Source organism: Poeciliopsis prolifica, unplaced genomic scaffold (assembly GCF_027474105.1).
Source record: "Poeciliopsis prolifica strain line A6 unplaced genomic scaffold, Auburn_PproV2 SCAFFOLD001, whole genome shotgun sequence".
In the NCBI taxonomy this organism is placed as follows: Eukaryota; Metazoa; Chordata; class Actinopteri; order Cyprinodontiformes; family Poeciliidae; genus Poeciliopsis; species Poeciliopsis prolifica.
This window is the reverse complement of record NW_026562376.1, coordinates 25,365,730-25,377,885: the sequence shown is the minus strand read 5'-3', so window position 1 is coordinate 25,377,885 and position 12,156 is coordinate 25,365,730.

The following is a 12,156-nucleotide window of genomic DNA, read 5'->3' as shown; positions in this document are numbered from 1 at the left end:
CTTGAAAGTCTGCCTCTAGACCTGCAGAAAGAGAGAAAGGCAAAACCGAGGAGCCACAGTAACAAACAACATATAGATTCACAGGAATAACAATTGTAACGTCACTAAAAAGTCCACAGTATATTATGCATAGTAAAATTCTGACAGGAATTATTTATTAAAAAATCTCTTCTATCTCAATTGGTACCAATTCTTTCCCTTGATGCCAACTTTGTTTAGGTGACAGTTTCCTCCTGCTGCTTCCTCTGATCCATAGTTAAAGTTCTCAGTCACTTGATGACGTATGGATTTTATTTCCTTACTTCTTCCCATTATATTTGAACACAAAGGGTTTGAAGCAGCATATGACCAAAAACTGAAACCATTGTCCATGCAACCGCAGTAGGTTACCGTAGAGCCACAAAATCCACTCTATAAACAGAGTCAGATTTATGGCATAGTTATAAAACTGTTCTACATGGTGAATGATAATGTCACCATCTACCGCATGACTAATATAAAGCAATTCCAGGTTGATTTACATTGTCAAACATTGAGCATGGGAACCTGGAGAGAATCATTACACTGACTATGTAATATTTAACTTTTATTGGTGGTATTGCTAGGTAGCAATGTGCCCAACGTGTCATTAACGGCCATTACTGTCAGGAGCAAAATCCCAGCCGACCTTCCCATTTGCTCTTTGTTATGCCAGTCTTGGCCTGGGCTCTCTTGCAATATATAAAAAAATTTTCTGCCATTGGAATTTTTCTGGTCAAATAAAGGTTTATAAAATAAATCAATTATGTCAAAGAGACTGGTACAACATCCTTTCATGGTTAAACATGAAAATGTTGGAGAAGACAAGAGTAAAGGCTTAAAAATGTCCATTTCATGATGGATGGCTTTAGAGAAAGCCATCCATATCTTAAGATTCTCATCATAAGAAAGTGTTACTTTATAAGCACCACCCAGCAGCTGTCACTAAGTGACTTTAGTGAAGTAAGTGTTAGCTCTTATTATCAGTGGGATAGGCCATGGGGGGTAATAGACGATTAGAATGTGGCATTTAACTCATTCTCACTTTGCAGTAGTGTGTCAAGGTGTGTCAAGAAAATGTACCGAAAACTTTTACACCGACAGCAGCCTGAATCATTGATAGAAGGCAGGATGGATCAAAGCTTTTTACATTATTTACATCAATTTTGATGCTTCCATCTGAACGCAACAGTTCTTCGATGACAGGTCTTGAAGTCAGTGCTTCAAGACCTGTCAGTGAAGTCAGTGCTTCAAGACCTGTCAGTGAAGTCAGTGCAATCAGGAGTCATTCCCACTGTTAGCAAAAGTCTGTGTTTTGTTCACATTTAAGGTACAGAAGCAAAACTTACATCAAAACTGGTTCAAATTAATCAATCATTTTTTTCCGATACACCTAAGTGCTCCAGCTCAGCGCACCAGTCTGGCATGGCCTCCTGATGCCACTGTAGGTAGAAATGGGTTCTGATTTGTGCTAATGTAGCCTATAACCTCTTAGCAGCTTGACTCTTAAGTAACAGAGCAATCCACAGATTTGCAAAACCACAGCCGTGACATATGAAATCAATCCACCATGACTTGTAGTAGTAGAGAGCCCCAGCCCTCAACCATTAATACTCTCCTTACTTATGCTACCCTGATAAATATGGAAACTCCTGCAGTGACCAAGCCTGTGAGCTTAAGAGCGAAAGCACATGTGTCCTGAACAACCTAGATATCATCAATCAAATTTCAACCCGATTGCAACCAACCATCCTGTTCTCAGAAAGAGGCTGCGGTGATGTCACGGCAGGACTGAGAATGACAGATGAAGCCCAGGATATGAACGGCATGCAAGCATCCCAGAGGGTCTCGTGGTTTTTCTTCCTGTTTGTATAGCTCGGTGTTGCATGGCTTTAAATCCTAGGGATTAGAGGGCACAGGAAATGACCAGGGCTAATTTTGGACAGGCGTGCAGATGAGCTCGGCGGGCCCCTTCAGCACCTTCATCACCACAGCGTGGTGACCCTGTGATAAGCCGGGTCATGAAAGGATTTGGAAATGCATATAGCTGGGTCACGGTGAGTGCTGTCATGTTAAATGGCAACGCAAGTCATGCAGTCAGGTTAATGACGGGACAGGAGTCACATTTTCTCTATGTGGCTGACATTAGAAATATCTCTTACAGTTCAAATAAAACAAATTCACTCAGTGGAAATTAGTATATTTTGCAAAACTGCAATGAAGACACATTTTTGCATCACTCAAGTGAACAACAGCTGGATGTTATTACTGACAGGAAAGATGAAGAAGACGACAGGAAGTTGTAGGAGGATGATGGCATCATGTTTTTTTAATGATTTATCAGGCGACGAAACATTCACTTATGATTTCCATTGCGTTTTTATTTAATTGCAAAAAGCTGTTTTTTTTTCAAGATTGGTAGAAAAGTTCTGCGCAGATTTGTAACGGAAAATGCAGCTGATTCCACCTTCCTTTTGGATCGGCCATCTTGCCAATTTGTATGGAATTCAGGTTTTTTTTTTTTTCAAAGCAAAGCATGGAATATCTTTGAGATCAACATGTCCTATCAAGTGCATATAATGATTTTAGTTTCTTTCTTTTACTAAGGTTGAATATTTTTTCCACCATCCATGTTGAAAACGTTCTCTCCGTTTTTATGAATGACATCTGGCTGTGTGGTCAAGAGTGCAACCTTGTTGCCCCACTTTCCACTAGATTTCTGGCTGAGAAACTAAAGACTCTCGTCTTGCGGTTCTGGAGCTAAACTCGGCGCGCCAGCTAATCCTCTGCTAACAGCTCCTGTCCCTCTCACCCTGCAGCGACAGTGTGTTGACAGCGGCCTCCGCCCCTTCGTCCTTCCCTCCTCCATCCATCCTTCCATCAACCCCCCACCCACCTGTCTCATGTCACATTGCTTCCCCCCTCATCCTCCTCAGTAATTTCCTGTTGCCCCCATGGTTCATGTTACAGGTTCCAAAACTGCAAAAGCAGACAGACAAACACACACATATGCAAGAGTGAGTGTGATTTCACTTTCAGAACACACAGACAAAGAAGGCCAAGATTCTCCCTCATATTCATGCACACACTCTGCTGTGTATTACAGCACACAATCATTTGTAGTCCCATTTATTTCTTACACCATCACACTAAGCAAAATGTGGTTTTGGGGCCCTCCAGTTCTGCCAGCAAAGTGGACCGGCTGCAATCAGCAGCAGTCCAATCATTAAGTCATTCACACACCTGCTATGAACTTATTGCATCTCTGATAGTTCTGTTTACATCATATATATGTATAATAGGATACATTTATTGCTCAAACAAGCTCTGATCACACTTTTAGAAAGACCCGCCCCCTGACTCTGATTGGTTGTTTTTGGTCGGGATTTCTTCAGTAGTTGAGGCAGCTGGAGGAGATTGAGCTTTTGTCTCATATGACACTGTCACAACATGGTGACAGTTATTCTAAATAAAAAAACAAATATTTTTCCTTTACACAAGTTACACATTGCAGCTCTAAAGGCTAGGATAGGAGTGCAGGCCAGCTGAGAACCAGGAAATAGCTTAATTTTTACAACAACTTATACAGTTAGAATCTTTTACAAATCAACATACAGTCAGTCTGTTCTCTTTGATGACATTGAAGAAGAAGACGCTTCTGAACAGATACCTTCACCTTTCTCATCCTCTTCCAGGATCAAGTTGAAGGTTTTGGCTATAATGTCAGAGTGTTCCAGAGGAACAGTTTCAGCAGGATTGTAATTACAACAAAGGAACAAGACGGCCTTACCATGGAAACTGCGTGGGCTGAAAAGCCTGTGACACAGAGCACATTATTATAGTGTTTCACACAGGAACACACTCTCACATGGAGCAGAAGAGCAGCACACCAAGCCCCAGAACAAGGCTGCTCAGTCTGACTTCACCCCTACTCCAGACATTCCTCCAGAGAGCGTGGGCGGCCTCAGGGAGCCCAGTGACACCAGTACTGATACTAACAGCAGGGAGGAATGTTGACGGAAACCATACACTTTACATTATTAGCCACAATACATCAGGTGGCTTTTGCTAGCCGCTAACACGTAGCTTCTACTTTTCACAAATGATTTAACATAATTCCAATATATCGCTTCCTATTCAAAATAAATTTTAGATCAACCTATTTTTAACAGACAATATCAAGTAAAATCAACTTTTTTAAGCATTACATCAGCGCTATAATGTTACTCCCTGATCTCAAACATGTCTGAAGTGTTGCTTTGATTCTTTCATGCATGTTTTAGAAATCCTTGAAATTACCATTCAATCATTCAGCAAAGCAAAATGCCTGGGTGGATCTTGCTCCGCCTTCAAGGATGAAGCTCCTCCTCTGAGTGGCAGTTCCTGAGCTTCACACAGCAGTTCTCCTCCAACACTCCTTCAGAGAAGCCAGCAGCAATTTGATGAGCGTAACGCTTTTGGTTTGCACACCACTAGAATGCACTTAGTTGATGCTCCAAATAATATTTTTTGGGAGATTTTTGCAATTTACTGCAATTTTCAAACCTTTCTAGATCATCCATCCATCCTCGATATCCACACATCGATAAAGAATTGTGGGGTTTGCTCCTACTTCACAATTCTGCACTACCAAACACCTGTAGCCCAGGAAGAAGCTAATACCCCAGCTCATTTTGGGTCTCAGATTGGTTGGAGTGCAAAGGACAAACAGAAAACTTTTCCTTCCTAACGTCACACCTGCAAAGTCACACAGTTTGCTGAACTCTACTTGCATTATAACTCAAACACAGAGACCACGTTTTTATGAAAGTTTTTAGATTTTTTTTTTCAGGCATATGTTGATCAGTTCCAAGAAAGTTCCTAAACTGTATTAAAAATCTGTTCCAAGTAAATTACAGCTGAAATAAAAATAGCTGTGATCCCTTTGCCTGGATGAAACAATCAGTGCTGCTGCTTCACTCTGTGAAAATCGTGAGTCAGACTAGAAACTTATGAGACCTTGTCCTTCAGAAACTATCTTCGGCTCCTTCACAGTCCTCGAGTCAGCGTGTCCTTTTGTGCCATTCAACCCACACCTGAAGAATGCTCAGTAAACTTTCTATTACTGCAGTGCAGATAAATGAAAGATGGAGGAAGAGCAAATAAAGAGAAAGAAACAGGTATAGAAATGGGGAGTGTGTTGACAAAAGGTGATGTCCTAGCAGCCGTGAATCATCAGCGCTGTCTCCATCGGGCCCATGCAGTCAGCTCTACAGGTTTATAAATAGTTTTATTGAAGAGTGGGTTTAAAAAAAAAGAGGGAGAGAAAATACAGAGAATGAGACGAAGCGAGCGAACATCGCATTCCGCCTACACTCTCAGACCTGCCATCAGACACTTACTGTAACTGCTGCAGATTTTGTTTTTCACTTTTCTATTCAGAGCAGTGTTTACACGTTCTGATGTGTTGAACACATGCCCCGACAAACAGCTTCCAGCCCAGGGGGGGCACAGCTGACTCCGTGAGCGGGCAATGCCCCCCAATGCCCACCCATCCCCTGGGTCTGATACCTGGACCTTGTTTTCATTCTTTCTTACATGTTTGAGAAATCCTTTAATCTACCATGGCAACCATTCAGCTGAGGAAAAGTCCTGGTTGGACCTAGCTCCGCCTTTTAGACAGAGCTCCTCCTCAGAACATCCTTCCTCCACTCAACTCCTTCAGATCAGCCAGCAGCAAATAGCAAACGCCTGGTGGAACTGCACAACTGCAGAGCTCATCAGAGTACTTACTTCTCAGTGGTACTCACCTCTAATAACCTGCAGGTGGCTTTCCTTGTCTTTCTTCCCCTCTGATTTATCCATGTTCCTTCCTGTAATCAGTGTCTGCAACATGTCAGACTACTGACATGTTGAGGAACAGGAAGGGAAAGCAAGTGATTAAGGCAGCTTCAGGCCAGGCTGTCCACTGTACTCAGTACATGGATGAGTAATAGTGCTGACACAACAATACCACTTCAGCAACAGAACATGTGTGGCAAGAAAGGCTAATAAAGGAAACAGTGGGAGGAAGTTGAGCTTCATCATGTTAAGATTCCAACACATTTCACAATCTATTTGGGGATCAAAATCAGAAAATCACACGGTCACTAAAATAGAAGTAAAACTACGTATGTCAATGTGTTCCTACTCTACTCCTACTACTGCTTAGAAAACATGTTGACATTCATGGCTAATTGCAACCAAAGTGTCAGATTGTTTTTTGTGTTTGTCAATGTCAAATGCCAGTTTATCTATAAAGCGCATTAAAAGACTGTTTGCCACTGCATCAAACGCTGGGCAATAATCAAAAAACCAAAATAAAATACGACATATAATAATAAAACCCAGCAGTTGGAACAACAGGTCACCATGTCGGGCCTTAAAGGTACAGTAGGTGACTTCTATAAAATGCTTTTTACATTTGTTGAAGCTGTAGTGACACTATGTTATGAGACAGATAATTTGTGCTAAAAATCAAGCTCCTCTGTCTGCAATGCTAACAAGAAACAACCAATCAGAGCCAAGAAGGGAGCCGTAGCGCTATCACCTCTTCATGTGGCGCTGCTCTCTGGTACGCTGCAGGTAGCTCCACTGCTGCACTTACACAGTACCTGGGAAAGGAAACCCCAGCCAAGCACAGATGCAGGAGCTGTAAAAAAATACATTTTGGAAACCTGACTATTTAAAAAAAATCTTCTTGACATAATATTCAATTTTTTTGAAAAACTAAATTTTGGGTTGTAATCATCTGTAAGCCACAGTCATAGAAATAACAAGGACTAACGGCTTGGAATATTTTTGTACTGAAAAATATTCAGTAATGAATCCAAGTCTGATATGAGTTCACTTTCTAAAATGAGTGATGAAAACATGAAACTTTTTTACAATATTTCATGTTTTGGAGCTGCATTTGTATGAACTGAATAGAATTGGGAAAAAAAAGAAAAAACAAAAAAACAAAAAAAAACTAGTAAATCTTGAATGGAAATTTCTTTATGCACCCAGAATTCTTAGCAAAAGCAGTAACCTGAGTTAGTGAAGGTAAAGAAATGTACATTTGCACAAACATACCACACCTAAAATGTATTAGATATGAGAAATGGCGACTCATAAAAGCTGTTTGTTGACACATTAATAATTTTTCTCATTGAGGGATGTTTTGGTTCAGAGTTTGCCTCTGTTTTCATCCACTCTGACAACCTCAGTACCTTTGCTATTTTATGCTGTCCTCATTTAGAGAAAAGGCTGTAAAAATAGACACCTTTGAATCTGTTCAGCTTTGTTATCCGCAGATCAGTATTTGATGGCAACACAGCTCTCCCATTTACCCATGAGCCATTACTGAATAAGGAACAAAAGAACACATAAAGACCAGTGATAGAAATGATCAGACCTTGCTCTTTAAAACACCCACACTCACCGAGTGTGAAGAGAAAGAGAGAAATGACTGTGAACAGTCATTGGGACTCATATTTATGGAAAAAATGTAGAGTCTTACTTTGTTGCAAAAGCTGGGACATGTGCACATCTGTTTCCACTTCCAAATCTACTGGATCACGTTCTTATGAATCGCTTTCTAAACTTTTGCTGGCTCAGTACATTTCTCAATCAATCTTAAATTCAGAAATATAATTGGTGATATGTGTTTCTGTAGACAGTGTTGTTTTTCTCAGTCACAAACATCCTCATAACAAAACAGCAAAATCTGGTGACCTGGCAATGCAAACACCCCCATCAAATGTAAAAGCTACAAACAAAGAAAACCTGTTTCTGAATAAAGTCACAGCAATACTCTCTCCAACATGGAGAACGGGTTGCCACAGTTATCAACAGTTGTATATGAGTGGAAACACAAAGGAAATCAGCAAGAAGAAAAGTTCTGTGTCCAGGAATGATTGTGTTTCAGAGGCAAAATATGCATGTCAGACCCAGAAGAAAAGGCAAAAGACTTTCTGAAGAAAACCCAATCTTCATGTAAGTTAAGACTTGACTGGTGAGCATTAGCCTTAACCTTATTGAGCTATTACAGCAAGAAACCAGCAATCAGGCTGGTTTCTTGCTCTGGGTGGAGTGATGGACTCGAACCTTCAGGTCAGTCTGAGGCGGTTACAAAAGATGGTTTACAAAGTCAGCCTTTATCAGGGACTAGTGTTCCAATAAGGCCTAGAGGAACTCTTCATTCCTCCATCTTTAGTCACATTTATTACTGCAACATCATCTTCACAGGTCTACAAAAACATCATACAGCTGCACCTGATCCAGAATGCTTCTGCTCACCAGAACTTAGTTAGTTCAAAAAAATCATTTATTTTCTGAAAACAAAAAACAACTAGTAAATCTAGTTGTTTCTGAAATGTCTGGTATTATCAAAATTATTATAGAATCATTTCATAATTTCTATGATATTATCTTTAGAGTATACATCACTACATGGTTTAGCATCAAAATGCACCAAAAATCTGTCATATCAACCATTGAGACCACTCGAATCTCCTGGTTCAAATTTATGCTGCGTCCCCAGAATTAGAATCAGCCATGAAGAAACAGCATTCAGAGTTCCTTTAAATTTAAAAAGCCATTAGTTTTGAGCCTTTGACTGTTCTGCTTGTTAGTGAGGTTTAGCATTCTTCTTCATGGAGTAGGATTCCAACAACAACAACAACAAAAAAACATTTTCACAAACAGCGCAGTTTTTCTTTGCATTGTGATGTGAAAGTTTAGGAGAAGAAACTCTGACCTGTGTGCAAATAAACCTCATAAAAATACCTACAACAACCAGACCTGCTGGCTCTGGGTTATAATTAGAGAACAAACAGTCCAACTTCTCATCCTTCATTTTTTTCCTTGATCATGGTGTTGAGGTCTGATTTTAGGGAGAGTGCCTCTGTCTTCTGGACTGACAGCTGGGTGAAAGGCAAATGAAATCAATATCCTCTTTGTGTCGACGGCTCACCTCTTCCGCCGGAATCCAGACATGTTAAACCCTTGAGCAATGATGGAATTAGGCAGATTTAGCAAACCGCTGCTGTGTGGTGTGCTGAGGGAAAGAGGCTTTCGGTAACATGAGTTCACACAAAACAACTTAGGCCTTCAAGAATTATGTTAAGGGTAACTAGAGGACAGAATTTCCTCATTTCCTTCAGAGTTAGCTCAGCTTTACTCCTCCTCCTCACATTGGAAAGAGCTAAACCTCAAATGATTTTATAAAGAATTCACCTCTACGTACTGTTTAACAAATCATTCGATTTTGAGAAATTTGTTTGACTATAAATCTCCGCTTTAATAATTCATTACTCAGATGGTTTCCTTTTACTTTAATTGTAAAGCTTTTCAAACTGCGGTGAAAGTACTCAGAGTGCCACAACCCAGGAGTCAAACTGTCTTCGCAGTTTGCAGAAGATATTTTGGTAACAATCATTTCCATGACAAAATACACAATAATTCAATTACCAAAAACATGGGTGGAGAGCAGTCAGTTTCCTAGTATGTCATGAAAGCTGTGGGACTTTAAGTATGTGTGCTGCCTGTTCTGAAGAGAGCCTGACTGTTTTACAGTAGATGGTGTTATGCTGCATCATGTTACCTTTGGCTTGATGTCAACGTCGCTGTATTTTCTTTCATATTAAAGTATCATCTGACCGAGTGGGAATGAAATTTCAGTGCTCTTCCCAAAAGGGAACAATAATTATTTATTAATTAGAAAGTAGGCCAAGCCATCAGGTTGTCATTTTCAAGCATCCAGCATGCCAAGGTGAGCTAGGCATTTGCATGGCATAGGGTGAGACCAAGAAATGCTATTGATGACTGATGGTTGTTGTTTTCCCAATTTTTAGGTGCACCACTTATTGGTACATATATGTTATGTATAGTGCATGGATATATTTGTCATCTCTAAATATTTGGTCCAAAAAAAGCCTAACTTGCCAGCTGATTACATTTGGTAAGCTATGGTTTTAAAGGTATAGAAATTGTCTTCTGCTAGTTTAGTATGTTTCTGTGGCATTGAAACTGAGGGAGGATACATAACAGTAGTTGCAATTCCATTAACCATAAAATTGTGCAAATTGAAATGATAAAAATGAATTTGGTGGTGCTATGAAGTGGTTTTACCATCAAAATGGATGTATTTTGCAAAACTGCAATTTTTCACAATACATGAGTCACAAACTCAGTAACGAAATATTACTCCTGGCGAAAATGACAAAGAAGTGGAAGTGGGAGGAGCATGATGGTTTACTTTTGATGATATCCAGCTGGCTCCACCAGAGCTCTCACAGCATCACAGTTCATAAAACACTGTGTCTTTCCAACAGCTCTTAGCTCTTCGGTAAAGTTGCTGACAGTAGTTTCCTTAAAATGCCTTTTGTTGCTCTCTTATGTACTTGATGAGGGCTGTGCATATATCTCATGTAACTGTTTACATCTGTCGCTACAGTGATTTTTAATGCCTTATTGCGTAAACAAGCTTGTTCACATGTGATTTTGATTTCATTTTTTATTTAACGGACATACCACAATTGTGAAATTATATTTTCTTTTTCCATTCAGAGCTCAATGTTTGACCATGGACTTACGGTCTCATCACACGTTGAGACATTGTTGATGTAAATCGACAGACCAATCGACGAATGTGATCTGCTGCCAGTCAAATCGCTGGCATGTATTCCGCGGACAAGTCTGGCTCGTGCTGCATGTTATTGTTTAAAAGTATAGCTGACTCCAAAACGAGTCATGTCAATTTGTTGGTTTGATATCTGGTTAATGGAGAACTAAAAAAAATGCACTCAGCCCTCAACAGGCCATGTGACAGTATAACAAATATGTAGTAAAGGGGAAGTAAGTAGGCTGAGCCATCTGTCATGTGATTCAGACACGCTGTTTTTGTCTGCAGCTTCCATGTTGTCTTTGTAAACTCTCACACCACATCATCCGATGACTCTGTGGGAGGAAAATTGCAGAGATAAAGAGAAACCCACTGTCATGACAACAGACTTAAACCTTAATCCAGCTCCGGTGAGGGGTGTTTGTGTGCAAGTGTATTGGTGTGTGTGTGTCGGGGTGTGTGTGTGTGTGTGTCATCATACTTGCTCATTCTTGTGCTTGTAATCACAGTGAGGGCTGGTTGTTGCTGCTTTACTTCCTTCCTTTTCTGTTAATGGAGACCAGTGCTAATGACTAACATTTGCTGACTGAATTACATGCTCTGAAACTTTGCACGCAAACTGAGAGCACATCTCTCGACCTACAAAAAGCCTTCGAACTTCTCAAGCTTCTTCGAGACTCAAATCTTTTTGGGCAGCGCTAACTGAAAACATTTGTATGCCTAGTTGCAAAGGTGAAAGACACTAATTGAACTTTTTCACATAATGTCAATCAATACTCGTTTGCACAAATGTTTCATTAGACATTTATTTGATAAATAGACACAAAAAATGACTACAGCTGTTAAGAGGAAAAGAAATAATACTTGAAACTTTTTTACAAAAAGGAAAATATGAAATGTCAACTTGGCCTCATGGATTCAACTTTTTGAAGAACCTCTTTTTGCAGCAAGTCATTGCGACCTCATAGCTGGAGCTCATTAGGGCCAATCAGGAGGAGCCGGAAGAAGAGTGTGGTGGATGCAAGATTGCTTTTCGCACGAGTGGTAATTAGGCTCCCTTCTTCTCTCAAGATGCACTTCTATTACAAATGTGCACAATACTTTATCAAAATGCAGCAAAAAACTAAATTTTGGAACTAAAGTAGTTTGTTCACACAATAACTTATTAAAAAGCATATCATGCCATAACCATTCAACTACATCTTGTTGTTTTTTTTGTGGTTTGCACCAGCGGCAACATCCGGTTGTTGATCATGAAACTCACATGATGCAAAAAAAAGCGACTCCCTTGCAGTTTTGCGAAAGAAACCAATTTCAGATACAGCCAAGATAAACACCTTATCCTACCATTTATTTAATGAACAAGATGAGATTGCAAAATTGTGTATCTCTTTACATTAGAGTAGCGTTTCTCAACGCCCCCCTATCTGCCCCATGAGGGCATTCAGAGGACGGCAAGGGGTGCTGACGGAAAGTTTTCTCTCTGATTACTGCAAATAAACACCAGAAAAGCT